This window comes from Pinus tabuliformis, chromosome 5_2 (assembly GCF_031772625.1).
Source record: "Pinus tabuliformis cultivar Carrire ecotype Pingquan chromosome 5_2, CPIR1, whole genome shotgun sequence".
In the NCBI taxonomy this organism is placed as follows: Eukaryota; Viridiplantae; Streptophyta; class Pinopsida; order Pinales; family Pinaceae; genus Pinus; species Pinus tabuliformis.
The window spans coordinates 787768485-787789424 of record NC_142306.1 but is presented as its reverse complement, the minus strand read 5'-3'; the positions used below and the strand labels follow the sequence as shown (position 1 = coordinate 787789424).

The 20940-nt window shown below is 35.5% G+C and overlaps 1 pseudogene; it reads right to left on the bottom strand.

Annotated features, from left to right (window-relative positions):
* Positions 1–233: 233 nt before the first annotated feature.
* Positions 234–779, bottom strand: LOC149161655 (RING-H2 finger protein ATL2 pseudogene; annotated as a pseudogene).
* Positions 780–20940: the final 20161 nt, after the last annotated feature.

The window sequence follows — 20940 nt, the reverse complement described above, 5'->3', positions numbered from 1 at the left end:
CCGACGACTGCTAACCGTTTGGCGAATAACACTGATGACCATTCCTGGACGACGAAAAGCCATCGGGCTTTTGGGTATTTCAATGCCAATCTGAGAGATTATTAATAGTTATCCACCCCAGGTTCCCTCGTCCATCTCTGCATTCCTCTGCTAGTGCCGAGATTCCCAAGAAAATGTACTTGTTGGGTTTGCAGATTATATTTTTTTCCAGAGCTTACAGTTTCCCCTCGCTGCTAATTCAGATTGTCATGGAAACCTGAAGTAACTGATCCTGGGAATGTGACCGAAACCTGCTCTATTCCAAAGGATTCCAGAACTAGCTGTTTGGGCTGGGCGCCGGTTCTGCACACGGGACAAGTGGATTGAGAACGAAACCACATGTCAATACACTCAACATGAAAAGTATGCCTGCAGTTGGCCAGAAGCCGGGCTTCCTCATTCTCCTCGAATTCGCACAGGCAAATTGCGCAGTCCAGACTATCCGTGAAATTCTGCGGTTTATAGAGAAACATTGGCAGAGTCTCTAATATTGCAGAATCCAACCCCACATTGCACAAACTCGCCGGTTCTTGTCCGGAAAAATCAAACCGTCGACGTCTCCGTCTGGAAAATCTGACAGCCTGTGTCCAAATCCATCTGGCATAAACGTGCAGCAAAATGACGAGCGAAACCACAAGAACAAGAACTATGAAGGCCGATATCATGATTCTGACATTCATGGTATATCTTGGCTTGCGGTATTCCTGATGGGGTACATCAAAAGAATCATCGGACTTCATTGCTGAATCCTGAAATTCTCCTCTATGGAATTGAAGCCACGGAAATTTTCTTTCAAATGATGGTGGTCTGGGAGAAGGTAGAAAACTCAGCCCTAACTCGTTGCTCAAGTGTGGAATTTCTCCAAATGGGCCGTGCCTCCCATGACTGTATGAACCGAAAAATAACTCTACGACCCGATCATGCACCAGTGTTTCGGCTTTTGACTTGAGCGCGCAGATGGCTGCTCATGTTCGCAAACAAAAATTGGAAAATATGTGGTACGGTTTGACATTAAGAGGAGAGGCTTTATTTTATTTCGAATCCTGTGGACAAAAGAGAAAGCGATAGCCAACAAAAATTGGGAGAACATGAGTACATCTTGACATAAGGAGGAATTTATTTTATTTTGAATCCAGTCACCTTTCTCTAAATTTGTTCAGTCACCAGGTCCAATACCTATTGAAGTCGATTTCTTAAGATGCGCCATAAACTTAGCTGTCTGGTCAAGATGTGACCTTCCGAAGGGTAGTAAGAGTGTTTAATAATGTTTTTGGAAGTGGAAATAGCTTGCTCGACCCCTAAAATCTCAAAACTCCAGAGAAACTCGAAATTTTATCGATATCCGCCGAAATTTTCATGGTTTGCCGGCAACCTTAGACGCTCTTTAGACTATGGCGTACATAAATACATGGGATGGACTTTAGGGTCTTTACCATCTTTTCTGCATATAGGTGTCACATTCACATGGCCGGCGGTGAAGTTTCCAACCTAACTTTCGGATTTCATGACTTCTGCCATATGGAAACCTAAAACCAGTTTGCGTACCCTAATAGAATCTAACAATGTAATAAAAAAATAAACAGCTCGAAGACAAATGAAAAAGGAATTCTAGCCGATGGACTTCAATTAGGTTAAGAAGGGGATTAGTGAATATAATGTTTTTGAAATATTATTATTTCGAACATGATTATGCTATTTTAAAATTAAATAATTAAAATGGTTGTAAATGTTAAATATTAAGAGATATAGATATAGAATCAGAATCAAGGGATATAGATATAAATATATAATTGTAAATGTTAAAACTAAAAGATATAGATATAATATTTGTGAATCACTAAATGTAATAGTTTTAATTTTTGTAAATGTTAAAAATTAAAAGATGTAGATATAAATATAACGTTTGTGAATGAGTAAACGCAATAGTTTTTAGTTTCTATTTGATTTAGTATATAGTGCGGATATATGGTAGTTTGTTATATAGAATGTGGATCTATGGTAGTTTGTTATATAGAATGTGGATAAGGTTTAAATGTAATGGATATATAGTAGTTTGTTATATAGACATTGTATAAGGTTTATATATGTAAAGGGGTTGAAAATATTAAGTTAATATGAAGTTTTATAATTTTATGATTTTTTTAGTGTGTATTATGATAATGGTAATTTTGTTATATATTTTTATTATTTAATTTGTTGTTTGTATAGTGTTATTTCTATTATGTATATGTGTGTGTTTTCTTTGCATTAAGTGATATTGAAGTAAGTTGACCTTGAAGTGGGGAGGATCAAGATTTTGGTCTCAATTAAATAATATGTAAATATGTGCAAGGTGGAGAGTTTGTAGTGGGATATCTTATAATAAAATTAGATTGACTATGTAAAGAAGAAGAGGTCATGAAAAACATAAGAGGCCAAATGATGTAAGAGATGTAGATGCCCTTGCAATGATGGTGAGGATAATGTTAGTAAGAATGAATGTCATGGAAACAACCTAGAGAAGATATATTGTCCATGTGGTGTAGGACATGATGATGGTTCTAAATCATACATTCTAAGAGATTAACCAACAATGAAATTGATAGTGGAAGAAAGAGTGATAAGGGAAATCATAGGTACTGGAGGCAAACCTAAACTTGACACTCATGTTTATTAAAGAAGTTTAAATGCAACTTAAGACATGATAGGCTAGATGACAAAAATGGAAAATTTATTTGAATTTGAGCATATTAGAGATATAATGCAGGTTAGGTTTACTTGTACAAATATGAAAAGTCATGCTTCTTTGAGGTGGCATAAATTGTAGTTAGATAGAGAGAATAGCAGTAAGGAGGAGAAAAAACTAGGATAAAAGTTGAAAAATAACAAATCATTCATTAGGCTGTATTAAGTGAGGAGATTAAGAGGGGAGATCATAGTCCCTACTTCACTGCATAAGAAGATTCTCATGACCATTACTATGTTATGCCAAATTGGTGATGAACAGGGAAGTTAGGCATTCATATTCACCCATTTAATAGTCACTAAGATAAGAAGAGGAGCACAACCCCAAACCAAACTTCATGGAAAATGTGCACTATCATTTCATTTGCACTAGAAATTCATAAGTGACATGACTGAGAGAAGGTTGCAACCTTAACAACCCTCATGAGTAGGTTGAGTATAAATTATGACTATCAAGTAAAGAGAGAGAAGGGGCCTGAATACACAATTTATTGCCTTCATCGTATCGTTAACCAGAACATCCCATAATTTATATCAATTATATATATAAATAAGATGTTTATAAATTCATCAGTAGTGGAAATCTCCATAGTCCAACCATTCAATATAGTCATACATCTATAAGGTACTTATCACTTCTAAACATATGAGTAGGTTCAAGCAATTAATTGAAATGTATTAGATATTGTACAATTGTCTTGACAATGTTGCAAATCCATCAACCAAGGGGGTCTCCTCAATGTGAAGTCTTAGACCTCACACCTTTTGGAATAGGAGTCCCATCTAGAGTATCATCTCAGTCGCCATATATTCTTATCGATTTGCCTTGGCTGAAGCTGTCAACAAGAGAGAGAAGTGAATATGTGCCTTTCCAAAAAGCAAGTAAGTGTTCCTGGTGAATGTTTGGTTGTGGGTGTATCAAGGTTCTTCTACCATAAAGGAAGGAAAAGTGAGCCTCTAAGAGAGAGGTAATAAGTACCACCCTAGTAGAGGTGCACACAAGCGAAAAGAGAATCAACTAACATCAAGGAGAGTAGTCCACATAGATGTGAGGATTGTTACAACCATTACAACACACTTGTGATAAGATAAACACTAAAATAACCGAAATAGTTCAACTACTTTAGTACAAGTGAAAGCAAACATGAATCATAAAAATTCCTAGAACAATCTTACAAATATTCACAATCCCTGCATGAAAACATGATGGCTATCAGGGTTCATGTATTAAGTAAAAGACAAAAGATACATGAATATAACGAACATCACTAACTCCAATAATGGAGTGTTGGAGCCACGACTTGCTCCCCAAAAGTATTGAATCTGTCTCTCTGATGCCCTCTGGGAGAAGCCAAGGTGAACAAGTCCTTTGTATGAACAATGAGGTTTTATATACAACAAATGGGGTCATCTTTCACCTCCGTTGTGACTCTTGGAATCCCATCATGAATGTTCGACTTCTTTATGACCTTTTGACTTCCTACATGGCCTTTCACATTACATGGCTGACTCTTGTAGTTACACTTTACATTACATTTCTCCTATTGAGAATTTACATAATCCAAAAAATGATGTTGAACATGATGACTCATGACACAACATGGCATGATACTGATGGCATGGACGAGGTGATGACATGGAAATGTCAAGTTTCCCCTTTGTTTCTATTTTCTTTGTGTCTTCTTGAAAGATGTTGCATATTCTTCTTCTTCCTCTTACTTGTGACTTGGAGATAAGGAGTCTTCAATGTGATCTTGATATTCTATCTTCTATTGTAATCCAATGTTCCTTTGTCTTCTCACTTGATGATAATCTTATCTCCTCAACTCCTTAAGTATCTTCTAACATGGTATCCTTCTCCATATCCTTCATCCTCATCCTGTTATGACATAATAGAATACATGTGACTGCAATATGCTCACAACAAGACGACATAGTATGATAAACCCTTAATCTAAGATGCTTCATGAAATAACATTTCAGGGATGGAACTAGTGACTGACTCAGGGATTGCACAGTTCTAGAGGCCAAGGTCTGGAACTGAGGCTAAATACTACGCAATGTGAAGTTCAATATGTCCATACTAAAAGGATTGTGCAATCGAAGGACTCAAGAGCTCATGTTGGAGGTTCAAACCTTGAGACTGTGCAATGCACAGTTCTGAAAGCCTAGGCAGAGGGACTGCACTGTTGAGGGACTAAAGGGCTCAAGTTGGAGGCTTGAGGTTTGAGACTACATAGTGAACAGTTATGAAGGACTGGCCTAAGTGATTGCACAGTTGAGGAACCTAATAGGTCAATCTTGAGGCTTGAAGTTTCCTAATGCAAAGTTTAGACAGGAGAACAGGTTGGGATATTACGTAGTTGATGGAGTTCAAGGCCTTAAGCTTGAGGCTTAAAGTTTCATAATGCGAGGTTCTAGAGGGAGAGAGGCCAAGTGATTAAACAGTTCAAGAGCTAAAGGTTGAGGCTTGATGCTTGATACTGTGTAGTGTGACAAGAAGGCTAATAGGAGGTGACGATTACACAATTTTGGAGCTTACGACATGGACTTGAGCATTGAAATTACGTACTGTGCAGTTTCGGTGGCCAAATATTATACACTTTGTAGTGCCAAGAAGAAATGTTTTTGCTTGAGGACTGAGACTGGACAGTGTGCAGTCGAGGAGGGTTGAATGAGGTTGAGGGGCCATGTAGGGGAGTTTTTCCAATTTTGACTAAGTGTTGGATCAATGAGAGAAAGTTGAACAAAAGAACGACTTGAACATGGTCACACACTTAATTCACTTTCCTCACTGCGACAACATTGTGGCAACTCACTCCAAGTGCGACACTAAAGATAAACTTTGAGACAATAATGATAACACTTGTGCAATAGTGCTTGAAACTTTGAAAATGGGTGTGATACATGTGTACATGATAAGGAAAAATCATTAACACAAATATTACCCCTTGAAACAACCAGAACTAGGTTTTGTGTAATATGCAACACTTAGCATGCTAAAAGACAACACCTGCGATATGAAGAGAAAAGTGTGAACGACACTCGCGATATGTGGACGAAGGTGAACATACCACATACCAAAACCAAGATAAAATAAAAAAATCCACTTGTTAAGGTCAAAGAAAGCAAAGGTGACATTCGTAAGCATGAAAGCAACACTTGCAAAAGTGAAGGTGTGAAAAGTGACAATTTAAAAAACTCACCGAAATAGAAGTACAAACACAACAAAAAATGAGAGACTATAAATGACAGTGCACAATGACTATCAACATGGGTTGTACATAGCACATGCACTGTTTTGATGGAATGTGTCATGCTTGTTCAAGCTTGCGTGAAGGAATGTGTTCATGAATGCATTACGGACTACGTATGTGTGAGCAAGTGACTTGAACACTTACAATCCAAAAGAAATCTCAAAGACTTAACACAACATTGTTTGACCATGAAGTGACTATGGAATGACCAATCACAACATCCATAGTAGGCTCCAAAATGCAAGTGTAGACCAAAGTTTGGAGGGTGTTTGTCGCAATGACAACAATTGGCGACACACTGGTAGAAATTCAGCTTCTCTGCCTTAGTAAACTATTTGTGCATGGTCTATTTCTTCAGGAAGTATTGATTCATTATTCAGATTACCCTGGCTTCCCCACTTACCCCATCTATAAACATAGTATCCTTCATTCCTCCTCGGTTAAATACAAACAAAAACAAACAATATTACATTGTTTCAAGATAAGGCAAGGGTAATGTAGCACAAGAGTTTTAGATATATAGAGTATATTTTTTCATCTATCATGTTGCTCGACTACCAACAAACCTAGACAGTACCCGACAGAATTTCTTGCTTCACCTCCTTGTGTAATAAGCCTTTCTATTCTCTCACCATTTATTTATTTATTTTACGTGGGACTATGCATCGACACTTATTCATTTCATGGGGCAGAAGAGGGATCCCGACTTATTGATAGCATAAGAGGTTGTTCCTTTAGAGAATCATATAAAAAACCTTAGATGTTAGTTTTCTCATTTAAATTTTCCCCTAGTCCTTCTCTACTCAATTGGATCAGTGTGGAGAACATTGAAACATAAAAAAAAAGAGTGTATGCATAGGGTTTCCAAGATAAACATGGATATCATGGTTCAACGGAGATATTTCCTCTCTCAAGGATCATATTTTCCATCAGAACATCATTGAAAAAATAGATAATCAAGAAAAAGAAGAAGGACCAAGAGTTAGCCAAATGTTTTAGTGTCACAAATCCATTTTCTATTTTTCCACATCGTATTTCGATCCAAAGGGAACATCCTTCATGCAAATTCTTATTAACAAAACATGAAATAAAATATGATACATAACAAGAAAACAAAACCAAAAGCACAAATCGAAAGGAGGCTAGACTGAAAAAAAAGTGCAAGACAAACATCAGGAAACACAAAACAAGCTACAGAAAATGAGTGGAGAATGAACATGCAAGTAAAGTAATATGTAGCTATATCTACTCCTAAACTAACCAACTAGAAGGTCAGGGTTATGTATAATGAAATTTCCAATGTAACCAATGTAGCTGCTCGTGGCCTACATCCACAAATATACGAGAAATAAAAACAAATATAAAATAATGTGCAAAGGAAAAGATAATACATTGAATAATTTAAACAGAAATTTGAAAGTCTTTCCCGTTAGAAGAAAAATGTGTCATAATCACTACTTCTACCCAACCTGTGATCTTACCATATAGATGAAATTATAAATAGATAGACCTTGAAAAATTCTTATGAAGGTAACTACACTTATATTATCTTGCTTAGCAAAAACAAAAGAAATAAAACTTGTTTCTAATAAATGGGCTTGCTAAGTAATATGTCTCCCACTGATTATAAATTGGATCATAGATTTGAAAACAATCCTTTGGAGAAACCTGAAATCCTTGAAAATATAACTTCTTTGTTAATGTCATGGAATTAGGATGAGAATCTTGTAAGGGAAAATAGATCCGATCATATTTACAGAACTTGACATAAACATAAGTGGAGACTAAGGTGCCTAAACCACTTGGCAAGTATCCAAACATTGAGATGATAAAGCATAAGGATGATATGATGTAAAACAACCATTATTATTTACACTAGTGAGAAAATGATCAATTAAATGACAATTGTTATAATAAGAACTGTGATCAGATGAGCTGATTAAGACATAATATTCTTGGTTAGGAGACAACAAGGATATATTACTTCGAATAGATCTACGATAGCGAGGACTAGCCATAAACATTAGTGGAGACTATAGTGCCTCAACCGCTTGACAAGTATCCAAACATTGAGATGTTAAAGCATGAGTATGATTTGATGAAAAATAACCATCATTATGTACACTAGTGAGAAAATGATCAATTAAATAACAATTGTTATAATAAGAATTGTGATGAGATGAGCTGATTAAGACATAATATTCTCAGTTAGGAGACAATAAGGATAAATTACTTCGAATAGCTCTACGAATTCTCTGAATAATAGAACAAACTTCCTCGCATGTCGAATTTGACACACAATTTTCTTGTAACTGGTGATAAACTACACAAGCATCGTAATCATCGAATGAATTGAAAAGGAATGTTAGTATAACAATATATGTGAAACTAGTCAAGATGTAATGGATGAAAAAGAGGAACTCGATTCAACAAATAACTTGAGCACTTGCTAACATTCAAGATGCTTTCTAGTGTCAACAAGATATTCACAAAATATTCTAGTAGTTTATTATCCATGATAGCACTCAACATATTTGGATTCTTTGGCGAAGGTAATCTTCAAATTGATCAGCTTTGCGATTTTGCACATTCACAAAATTTTTACATTCCAAACCTGGATTCGAGACAAGATATTTGTATGAGGATGGATTCATTAAAATAGTATGATCAAAAACTCGATCTCAAGAAATAGGAAAAATGTAACAAGAAATCTTGAAATCCATCGAGAACGAGTTTGTATCTAGTGAAACCATACGACTGAAATAATTTTGCAAGAAAATCTAGACCTGACATGGTTCAGAAATTTCACCAGGATCACGAGAACCTGACATAACCATCAATGAGAGTTGAAGTGCCTTGTCTTCCTAATGAGTTCTGGAACTTTGAAATGACAAATAACAACATTTTTTAAACTCAGTTAGATCGCAATTTCATGTGGACAAATACTATTGGTTAAGTTAACAAGATCACCACTATCTGGATGGAAAATATCTACATTATTTATTTGGTCATATTATTGAAATAGATTACTCAAGTTATAATATTTTTTTGATTGCATTTATAATAACGTATGCATTAGAAAAATCTCATGATCGTACTAAATCAAAGATTTTCCCGCATAAAAAGCAAGATATGATAAAGGATGGAATGGATGCTCTATAGTTTCATTTCTTTCTTCTTCATAATGAATAACCTCACTACCTTGTGTCAAATGAGGAGTTAACTTATCATATGAAGAACTCGAAGAGAATGGATCATGTTCATCACGAGTTGATGTATTACAAATGGTAGAACACAAGGGATGGGGAGGTGAAGAAGAAGAAGTGATCATAAGAAAATATTTTTTGACCGAAATAGATTTGAGATCTAAATATTTCAAAACAAAATATTGTTGAGAAATAGAAAGATCAGTGGATGAACTTGGGTAGAAATCGAAGATAATGGATCATGTTCATAACGATTTGATGTATTACAAATGGTAGAACACAAGGGATGGGGAGGTGAAGAAGAAGAAGTGATCATAAGAACATATTTTTTGAACGAAATGGATTTGAGATCTAAATATTTCAAAACAAATTATTCTTGAGAAATAGAAATTTCAGTGAATGAACTTGGGCATTTTTCATTGCATACATAAAAAAATTCATCATCATCAAAATAATTGTTTCCCAAGACGTCAGATTGATTAGGTAAGTAAATTCCATTTTATTCATCACCAATATTATCAAATTGAAAATTAACCAAGGATGAAAGAGAATTATCTTGACATGGGGAACTTTGAAAAAGAGAAGAAATATCAAAGGTCCCTTTACTTTCTTTCTTCTCTACCTATGTAATGTGACTTCCTTGTACCCTATCACAATTTTAACCGACAACTTGAAATTCAAGAGAGTGTGAAGAGCTAGTTGGTGGAGCAAATTGATCAAGTGGATCATCATACAAAGAGTCATGGCATGTAGATGATAGAGGGTTGCATATATCCCATAAAGAAGAAATACTTTAAATGGAGCAAGATTTAGGATTGAGGCTAAAAATGCGAGAATAATATTAAGGAGTGGAAGAATTAGTCTTCACCATAGGCTTCATAAGCCATTCTGAGGTTTCCATGATTGGATCTGAATAATGAAAAGAAAGAGGATGAGAAGATGGATTAGGAAATTGATTTGAGATGTCCTAAATTTATTATCGTCACACAGAGGCACCCGCATTAGTACTGGAAAAGGAGGAAGACAAAGAACAAAAGGGGAGTAGTAGGTTCCTCCTCTAAAATTAGAGGTGCTTCATGATTTACAAAAATTAGTGAAGTAGAGACATCTGGGGGATCATATTTACCATGCGAAGAGATATGAAAAAAACACTTAAGATTTTGTTTAAAGAAATCCCAATCCATATCTTCTCTCAAAAATTCCTAATAAAGGTGAAGGAAATGATCAGAGAAATTATCAATTGATTCATTAGGCTTCATTCTTAGTTGATTAATTCTTTTGAGGACATCCTGATAGTCATACATATCAAATGCTTAATGAAGCTCCTTCTCAAGTTGATTGAATGAATGGATAGAAGCAGCAAGTAATATATGACACCATCTCTTAACACGACCTTCAAATGTGAGGGTGGGAGATCTAGCTATGAAATCCTTGTAATGTAGTCCATTAGAAAGGAAAAAATGAACAAGTTGAAACATATGCTCATGAAGAGTTAACTCACCCCCACCATGAAACATAAACTGGGACAAGTTATGAAAAGCTTCTACAGGGATAGTGAGTTCAAGCTCTTTAGAGAAACATCCCAAGATTATGATTTTGGAAAGAGCCATTTTGGATAATAAATTCAAAGTACGCTCAATGGGCACAACCTATCATATGCCCTCCTTCTAGCCTCATTTTGTTAATGGTGCTGGAAATCCATTAACATAGGGGTGTCCCTGATGTGAAGTCCCAATTAAACCTCACACCATTTGGAATATGAGCCCCATCCAGAGTATCAGACTGACTACCATATATTCTTATAACGTTCCCTTTGCTTAATCTATCACCAAGAGGGAGAAGCACATATGTGCCTTTCCTAAAAGCAAGTAAGTGTGCCTAGTGAATGTTCGGTTGCAGGATTATCAAGGTTTTTCTACTATATAGGGAGGAAAGTTGAGCCTATAAAAGATAGGTAATAGTCCAAACCTAGTAGAGGAGCACACAAGTGAAAAGAAAATCTCCTAACATCAAGAAGAATAATCCACATAGATGTAACGATTATTACAACCATTATAACACATTTTCAATAAGATAAGAAATAAAATAACTGAAATAGTTCAACTACTTTAGTATAGGTGAACGAAAACATGAATCATAAAGATTCATAGAACAATATTATAAATATTGACAATCCATTCACAAAAATTTGGTGGCCATTAGTATTCAAGTATTAAGTAAAAGAGCCAAGATACATCAATACAATGAAAATCTCTAACTCCAATAGTGGAGCGTTGGAGCCACAACTTGCTCCCCAAAAGTACTAACTTTGCCTCTCTGATGCCTTATGGGAGAAGCCAAGGTGACAAAGTCCTTTTTATGAATAATGAGGGTGTATATATAACAAATGGGGTGATCATTCACCTCCCTTGAGTCTCTTGGACTCCCCTCATGACTATTCGACTTCCCTATGATCTTTTGACTTCTTACATGACTTTTCACATTACATGGATGACTCTTGGACTTTCACTTTACATTAAATCTCTCCCATTCAGAATTTACATGATCCAAAAAATGATGTTGCACATGATGACTCATGACACGACATGACATGATACTGATAACATGGACTCAGTGATGGCATAGAAATATCAAGTCACCTATTTGTTGCTAGTTTCTTTGTATCTTATTGAAATGTGTTTCATATTATTCTTCCTCCTCCGCGTGACTTGAACATTACGAATCTTCAATGTGATCTTTATATTTTTTCTTCTATTGTAATCTAGTGTTCCTTCATCTTCTCTCTTAATGATCATCTTATCTCCTTAGCTCCTTAGGTGTCTTCTAGCATGGTCACCTTCTCCATCTCCTTCATCATCATCTTGTAATGATATAATAAAATATCTGCAACTACAATATTCTCATGAAAAGACAACATAAGTCCAATTAACCCCTAATCTAAGATGTTTCATGAAATCACTTTTTAGGGATGGAACTGGTGATTGGTTGAGTGATTGACTCAGGGATTGCGTAGTTAGAGAGGCCAAGGCCTGGGACTAAGGCTAGAGACTTCGTGATGTGTAGTTCAGGATGGCCAGGGTGAAAGGATTGTGTAATGGAGGGACTTAAGAGATCAAGCTGAAAGATTGAGCATTAAGACTATGCAATGCACAGTTCTGGAGGCCTAGGGAGAGGGACTGCATAATTGTGGGACTCAAGGGCTCAAGCTAAATCCTTGAGGCTTGATACTGTGCAGTTCCCAATTCTAAAGTCCTGGTCTAAGTGAGTGCACAATTGAGGAACTCGAGAGGTCAAGCTTGAGGCTTCAATTTTCCCAATGCATAGTTCAGACAGGAGAATAGGATGGGAGATTATAGAGTTGAGGAGTTCAAGCCCTCAAGATTGAGGCTTGAAGCTTGAATTTTCCAAATGCGTAGTTTGGGATGGAGATAGGCCAAGTGATTACGTAGTTGCATAGTTCAAGAGCTCAACATTGAGGCTTGATTCTTGAGATTGCACAATGCACAGAGAAGGCTAGCTGGAGGAAATGAGTGCATAGTTCTTGAGCTCATGGGCTAGACTTAAGCATTGCTATTGTGGATTGCATAGTTATAGGGGGAAGAGACTATGAATTTTGCAGTTCAAAGAGGAAATGTTACTACTTGCGGATTGAGACTATGTAGTGTGCAATCCAGGAGGGATGAATGAGGTTGAGAGGCTCGGTCGGGGAGTTTTCCCAGTTTTGACTAAGTGTTGGATCAGTGTCAGAAAGTTGAACAAAAGAAAGACTTGAAGATGATCACATACTTAGTTCACTTGAAAAAAGCAACATGGAACACTTATAACACATGAAAAACATTCTTTCCTCAATGCGAAAACATCACGACAACTCACTCCAAGTGCGAAACTAATGATACACTTTACGACGACAGTGATGCCACTTGTGCGCAAGTGCTTGAAAATTTTGAAATGAGTAAAATATATGTTTACATTATAAGTATAACTCATTAACCCAAATATTACCCCTTGAAACAACCAGAACTAGCTTTTGTACAATATGCAACACTTAACATGCTAAAAGATGACACTTGCGATATGAAGAGAAAAGTGTGAATGACACTTATGATATGTGAACGACAGTGAAGATGACACATACTAGAGCGAATATAACATGAAAATGCCCCTTACTAAGGTGAAATAAAGCAAAAGAGACAATCATAAACATGAAAATGACACTAGAGAAGGGGAAGGGTATGCAAAAGAAATAGTTTTAAAAACACATCGAAAATAAGTACAACCACAACCAAAAGTGAGAGACTATCAATGACAGTACACGTTGATTGTTGACATGGATTGGAAATTGCATAGGGAATGTCTTAATGGACTATGCCATGCTTGTTCAAGCTTGCGTGAAGGAATGTGTTCATGAATGCATTATGGACTAGGAATGTGTGAGTAGGTGATTTTGGCACTTATGATCCAAAAGCAAGCTCAAAGACTTAACACAAAATAAACCTACTAGGAAGTTACTATAGAACGAACAATCACAAGATCCAAATTAGGCTCCAAAATACAAGTGTAGACCAAATTTTAGAGTGTGTTTGTCACATCAACAACAAATTCATAATAAGGCACAAATCACATAATCTCTAGCACACAATATATAAAATGCACTCAATGTTGCTATTTACCACTCAGCTTATGATATAATCTATAAGTCTCAAATTCAATAATCTAATTAACAATAGAAATCATTCAAATATAATAAAACACATCAAGAAGTTATCCTTCATGAATATATAGAGAATTAAGCATTCAATTATGAATTTCACAGAGATGTAAACTAATGAATTTCAAGCAATCAACTATGAACATTAAAGATATCCTACAACTATGAATATGATGGTCAACTACATGAAATTTCCAATATATATTCATAGATACATAAAACAAATGGTAAATCCTTATTATGAGATTCAGGTAGTTACTCATGAACAAATAGTTACTCAAAACACAACAAGGAATACCAAAATCCATTTAAGGTTGTTAATAATACCGAATATTCCATATACTCATAGATATATATATATATATATATATATATATATATATATATATATATATATTTAACCCACAAAATGACCTACAATAAACATTATCATTGTTAATTACTTAAATTATTAAACATATAAGGTAATGAAGAGCTTATAAGAAGACAACAGGCCAACCCTGTATATTTTTTCAGGCCACCATTCATGAGTACATCACGCAACATGCAATTCACTAAGAAGGTAGTAACCACATGACCTAAGACTTTAGTAAAACTGTGGATAAGAAATATAATAGAATGATTATAGATTAAGTCAATGATTATTTCATGAATAAAGTATGGCCTTACATCAACCCATTAATATATCAGCACAATCATAAACCAAATATGCATTAATTAGTATACTTATCTGAGTGGAAATAGTGGGAAACTAAAGGAGGGACTTCCACTATCCACTGAACTATAGACCAACTATACTAAAATATGTCTTGCAACTAACCACCCCCAAGCTGGATCTAGAGTTTTAGGAACTACCTGCATAGGGGTAAATTCACAACAATGGATAGGTCAAGCTCTTAGGAGCTTCAAGATACTGGGCTTCACCAAATTTCAAAGAAGTGTGTTGCTCAGCATTAAAGGATTGATATCACTTTGTAGATGGTTTAAAAGTAGAATAAAAGGCACCTAGTAATTAGGTGTTCACTCAAGAAATTACCTAATAACGTAGACTCAATCTCTACATTCTAAGCTGGTAACACCAGTTTTAGCAAGCGAATAATAAGTTATTTTTACATAGGTCAAGACCTCGTAGAGAATGCGCCTCTATGATAGAGATATAGTCAATGAGCTAGTGCCAGAGATAGAGCAATAGTGTTGGGAGTGTGTTTCACAGCGGGGGAATGAGAGGGGGGTGGTAGCCCCCCTCTACATGGTTCGGGGCAACGCCCCGGGAAAATTTGTTTTGGACCCTATTTTAGGTGGACAGACCTACCTATGCTTTTGTGGATGGGTTTTGCACATGGTTTTGGGAATGATGGTTTTCTACCCATGGTATTTTATAGATTCGATCAAGGGAACTATGGCTATGTTCTAATCTAGGGTTAATGGATTGGAATTTATGAATGTTTGGACATGCATATATATGTGTTGTAACATTCAAAGAAATATAAGGAAAAATAAATCTGGAGGTCCTGGTTTTGGGATCCAGGGGAAAATATTTGTGTATATCTATTTTATGTTTTATATTCTTTCCATTATGTATTTTCTATTTTTTAGAATTCATATGGAGGTAATTTCTATACAGGGTTAAAACCTACAAATAGAGCTCTGGCTAGCGAGTTAATTCTAGAGAGCTTTAGCTAGGGAGAAACTCCAAAATATTTATACAAGAGAGGTAGTGTGATAGTACATTAGGGAAGTTTTGAGGTCTAAAATGGGCCTCCTAAGAAATTATAAAATAATAGTGGAAATAATAAAATTTAATACTAGATTGCATCATCAAATTTTAGAGGGAAGAAAGAAAAAACTATTTTTCAACTCGTATTTTCAATTTATCTCCTTATGAGTTTACACAAATTTTGAGCGGAAACACTCATTGGATGTAGAATTTGATTCCTCATCCAAGGAATATCCATGTTGCATACGTTTGATGGACCCTGCTACACGAAAAATGAGAAATACATGAAAAATGTTATTGCAATCACGTTTTTTCATGTATTTCTCATTTTTCTTATAGAAGGGTCCATTGAAAGTATACAACATGGGAATTCCTTGGATGAGGAATCAAATTCTACATCCAATGAGTACTCATGCTCAAAATTTGAGTAAACCCTTAGGGAGATAAGTTGAAAATACAAGCTGAAAAAGTAGTTTTATGATTTTATTATTTTTTTAATCTTATTACTTTTTTACTCCAAAAATGGTGAATTATCCCCATGGTTGGCATCATCATATTGAATCCTATTGGTTCTTATAAATTTTATTTTGGTTGTACATTTTTCTTAGGAGGCCCATTTTAGACCTCAAAATTTCCCTAATGAGGTAGTGTTAGATAGTTCTAATGATAGTACCAATGATGGTATGAAATATCTCTACGAGTTTTTTTAATTGAACCAAGATGAGTGAGGGATGGAGTGAGAAATATATAGCTCTGAGGAATGGTATGATTAAACCAACGCAAGAAATAGAAGGCGTGAGCACTACAGATTTGAAGGATGGTGTGATTAAACCAACATAAGGAATATATGGTGCAAGTTCTAGAGCTCTATTAATTAATCCAAATGAGCCAAAGATTATAGGCTACATAGGTTTGTTTAAGAGATAGTACGAGAGGGCTGGTGCTAGATAGTTCTACAAGCTATGGTGTGATTGATATATCTTCTATGTTGTGATGGTGTGTATTTATGGACCACCTTTCCATGTCCCATACACAGTCAAGATAGCAACACTTTCCTACTTGGTTCCTTCACATCCATGTCTTGTCTCTTTAGACTATGAGATGGGAAATTCAAGGTTAGCACCACCCATACAATCTATCTCTTCACAACAAAATTCATTGGCTATCTTTGCTGCCTCCAAATCAGCCTAGTCTCATCTCATTATAAGATAAATAAGAAAAAATAATGAACATTCCTAGCCGCAAAGGTTCTAGCATGAAATTCAGTAGGACATGGTTATGACTGTATAGGTTAAGAAAGAAAAACCAACAATCCTCCCTCAAAACAAGGATCAGTAAGGAAGTACAACGTTTAGTTATGTAAATTAGTTACTTAATAATTATTAGGTATTTAATTAGATTTTAGGTTATTTTTCACTCTCTCCATGTTGGTGTGGTCATCATAATGGCAAGGGTAAAACAAGGGTATGTTACAAAGTTCCATATTGTCTTGGAGTAAGCCTTACCTTTGTTGCAAGTTTCAACAACTCGACTACTAAACCATGGAAAAACCCTTGAAAAATAATATTGAGCTTGAACTCTAACTGTAAATGTTCTAAATGACCATGGAAAACGAGTTAAACTTGTGGCATAAACATTAGACATTTTACAAAAAAAGTTTTAATAATCTTATGTTCATATAAACCTGGGAAAATTTTACATGTCACAAAAGAATAACTTTCATGTGATACAACATTTATCTCATTTCTTTGTTTATTACATCGAAGAAAAGAATTGAAGAGTGTGACGTATCATGTTCATTTATATGCACATTTCTGTATATTTTCAACTATTCAAGAGAAGTGATATTTAGAGCTTGTTATTATTAGCATATCATTTTGTAACTTGCCTACTTTTAGCAAGTTCTACAGTATAGGATGACATGTAGTAGTGACAAGGTAGTGATGTGCCATCATAGCGTATTAGAATGCATTTCTTTGGGGTAGTTTCCTCCAATGAGTAGAAGCCTACAAATTCATGTTAATGAATTGAAGATAAAGAAGAAGAAGATTAATGGTTTTCTCTCATATAGGTTTCCACCTAAAAGCTTGTGTCTCTTTGTGATGTGATGGTTTCTTGATATGTCGATTGCTTCTTGATATGTTGCTTATGTGATCATGCATTGTTATGGTTGATGATATAATGTTTAATTTAATTCACCCCCACCAAGTGTGACCTTTGGGCCAACACTACGTAACTCTTTTTCTTGTCATGAATCACTTTCGATTTCATCCTAATGGTAACTATATCCTATTCCATTACCTTCACAAGATTAGGTCCAATGTGTACCCTATTCACTAGATCATTCTTGTTGATGGGTGTGTTACATTTTTTACTATATAGAGTTTCAAAAGAACTCATCTTCAATGGTTCCTGGTACCCATTATTGCAAGAAAATTCTACCAAACGTAGAAACCCTTCCTACCTCCTTGGTTGATGCATGACATACATTATTAACATGTCTTCCAGCAATTTGTTTACTCTTTTATTCTACCTATGTGCTTGAGGATGATGCATTGTATTAAATGTTAACTCTGTTCCAATACCAACAAACAACACTTTCCTAAAATTAGAGGTGAACTTGACATCTCGATCCAAAACAATATTCTTGGGTATTCCATGGAATATAAACATCTCCTTCATAAAAACATGAGAAATATCAATTTCCTTTGAGTGGATTTCATAGCTATGAAATGAGTCACCTTGCTCATCTTATCAACCACTAGCATTATGGCATCATGATATTTAGGTTTCTTTTGTATTCCTTTGATGAACTCCATAGAAATTACTTCCCACCTCCACTCAATAATGGCGATTGGTTGCACCAATGTCATTCGATGTTTACATTTCACTTTCACTTCTTGGAACTCTAACCATTTGGAAATATACTTGGCAACATCCTTTTTCATGCCTGGACAATAGTACATATTTTTCATAGATGTTTTCACTTTTTGATAACCTGGATGACCTGAATAAGATATTTTCTGAAACTCATTATAGATGATCTTCTCCAAGTCGCCCATTGAAGGTATATAACACTTACCTTTCAACTTCAATAGTCCATACTTTGTGAGAGAGTAATTCTTACTCAAGGCTCCCTCTGCATAATGTTGTAAACATTCTTCTACATGTTGGTAATGTTTGTATTGATTTATTTCCTTTTTTTTTTTTTAAATGTTAACTTCACAAGTATTGATGATTTCTACTTGAGTTACTTTGTTATGAAACCAGCTCAAGAAAAGATAGAAAAGATAGATCAACACCTTAGAATTCAACCTCTTCGAGGGGGCAACCTCCTTTACATTACATAAATGAACAATTCTTGGATCATACAAATGACAAAACCTCCTTTCTATATATAGGAGTCTAAGGAGTCACAATATAATCCAGCCGACCTAACAATAATAATATAAAGCCACAAAAATAACAATAGAGGGATTCTATGGGGCACAGAAATAACAATATGGGGGTAATAAGGGTACAACAATATAAATAAGGGGTATAACTACAATAGTAATGGGGTAATCACTAGTATTATAGGGACCCAACATGACCCTCTCCTTTAAAAAAGTGTTGTCCTCAACGCTTGAGCAGTTCTGGATACTTCTGCATAAAATTCTCATCCTCCCATGTGGAATCTTCAGCGGATAAGTTCTTCCACTTGATAAGATAATCTGAAATTGATCGATTTCGTAGCTATCGAGTTCTTGTTTCTGTGACTGCTTCCGGTTCCAATATAATTTTTCCTTCCTCGTCAAGTTCTGGCAATATTGTTTGAACTGGGAGCTTGTCGCCTATAACCTTCTTTAAACATGAAACATGGAAAACTAGGTGCAATCGAGAAGCTGCAGGAAGCTCCAATTTGTATGCCATAGTACCAATCTTTTCCAACACCTTGTACGAACCATAATACTTTGGTGATAATTTATTATCCTTCTTAGCTTGCTTTAGGGACATTTGCTTATATGGTTGTAGCCGTAGGAATACCCAATCACCTACATCAAAACTTCTTTCACTGCGATGTTGATCTGCCTGTTGTTTCATTCTATTTTGTGCCAACACGAGGTTATCCTTTAAGAGTTGGAGGACTTGTTGTTGATGTTCGATGTGATGTTCCACTGCCTGAACCTTAGAATTTTCTCTTAAATATGATGTGATTGATGGTGGTTGGTACCCATAAAGTGCCATAAATGGGGTCATTTTTGTTGCTGTATGGAAGGAAGTGTTATACCACCATTCAGCCAGAGGCAACCATTTGACCCATTGTGTCTATTTATCAGATACAAAGCAACGAAGATATCCTTCCAAACATTTGTTTACTATCTCAGTTTGCCCATCAGATTGAGGATGATAAGATGAGCTATGAGCTAACTGAGTACCAAGACAAGAAAATAATTCTGTCCAAAAATTTCCAGTGAAAATGGGATCTCTGTCACTTACAATAATCTTTGGGTTTCCATGTAGCTTTTGAACTGTTTCCATAAATGCAGTAGAAACTGTACTGGCTTTAAATGGATGTGATAATGCACAAAAGTGTGCATACTTGGTAAGTCTGTCAACTACCACCATGATGACACTCTTTCCCTCAGACTTGGGTAAACCTGTGATAAAATCCATTGAAACCTCCTCCCAACGTTGGCTTGGAATGGATAAAGGTTGTAATAGACCCGGTGTCTTAATTGTTTCAACTTTATTTTGTTGGCAAACCAAACATTCCGCCACAAACTTTTGAATATCTGATTTAAGGCCATCCCAAAAAAATTCCTTCTTAACCCTGTGGTAAGTTTTTAAAAATCCTGAGTGCCCTCCTAAGGGAGAAGTGTGCAATTCCATAAGAATATTTTGTTTTAGCTAGGAATTCTTACAGAGGTATAAGCGATCTTTGTACCATAACGAATCATTTTGCCAGCTAAATGTATCAGAAGTACTGGAATCTTGTTTTAGCTTTCGAATAAGTGCCCACACTTCTTCGTCATTCTTCCATTCCTCCTTTGCTTCGTTTATCCAATCTGGTTGGATAATAGAAATGGCACACAACAATGCTTCCATATCCTCATCCTTTCTTGAGAGTGCATCTGCCACCACATTTTGCTTCCCTTTTTTGTAGATGATTTCAAAGTCATAACCCAACATCTTTGTGACCCACTTTTGTTGCTCTTCAGAGGATAATCTTTGTTCTAAAAAGTATTTAAGGCTATCATGATCCGTTTTTACCTTGAAGTGTCTTCCCATTAGGTAGGGTCACCATTT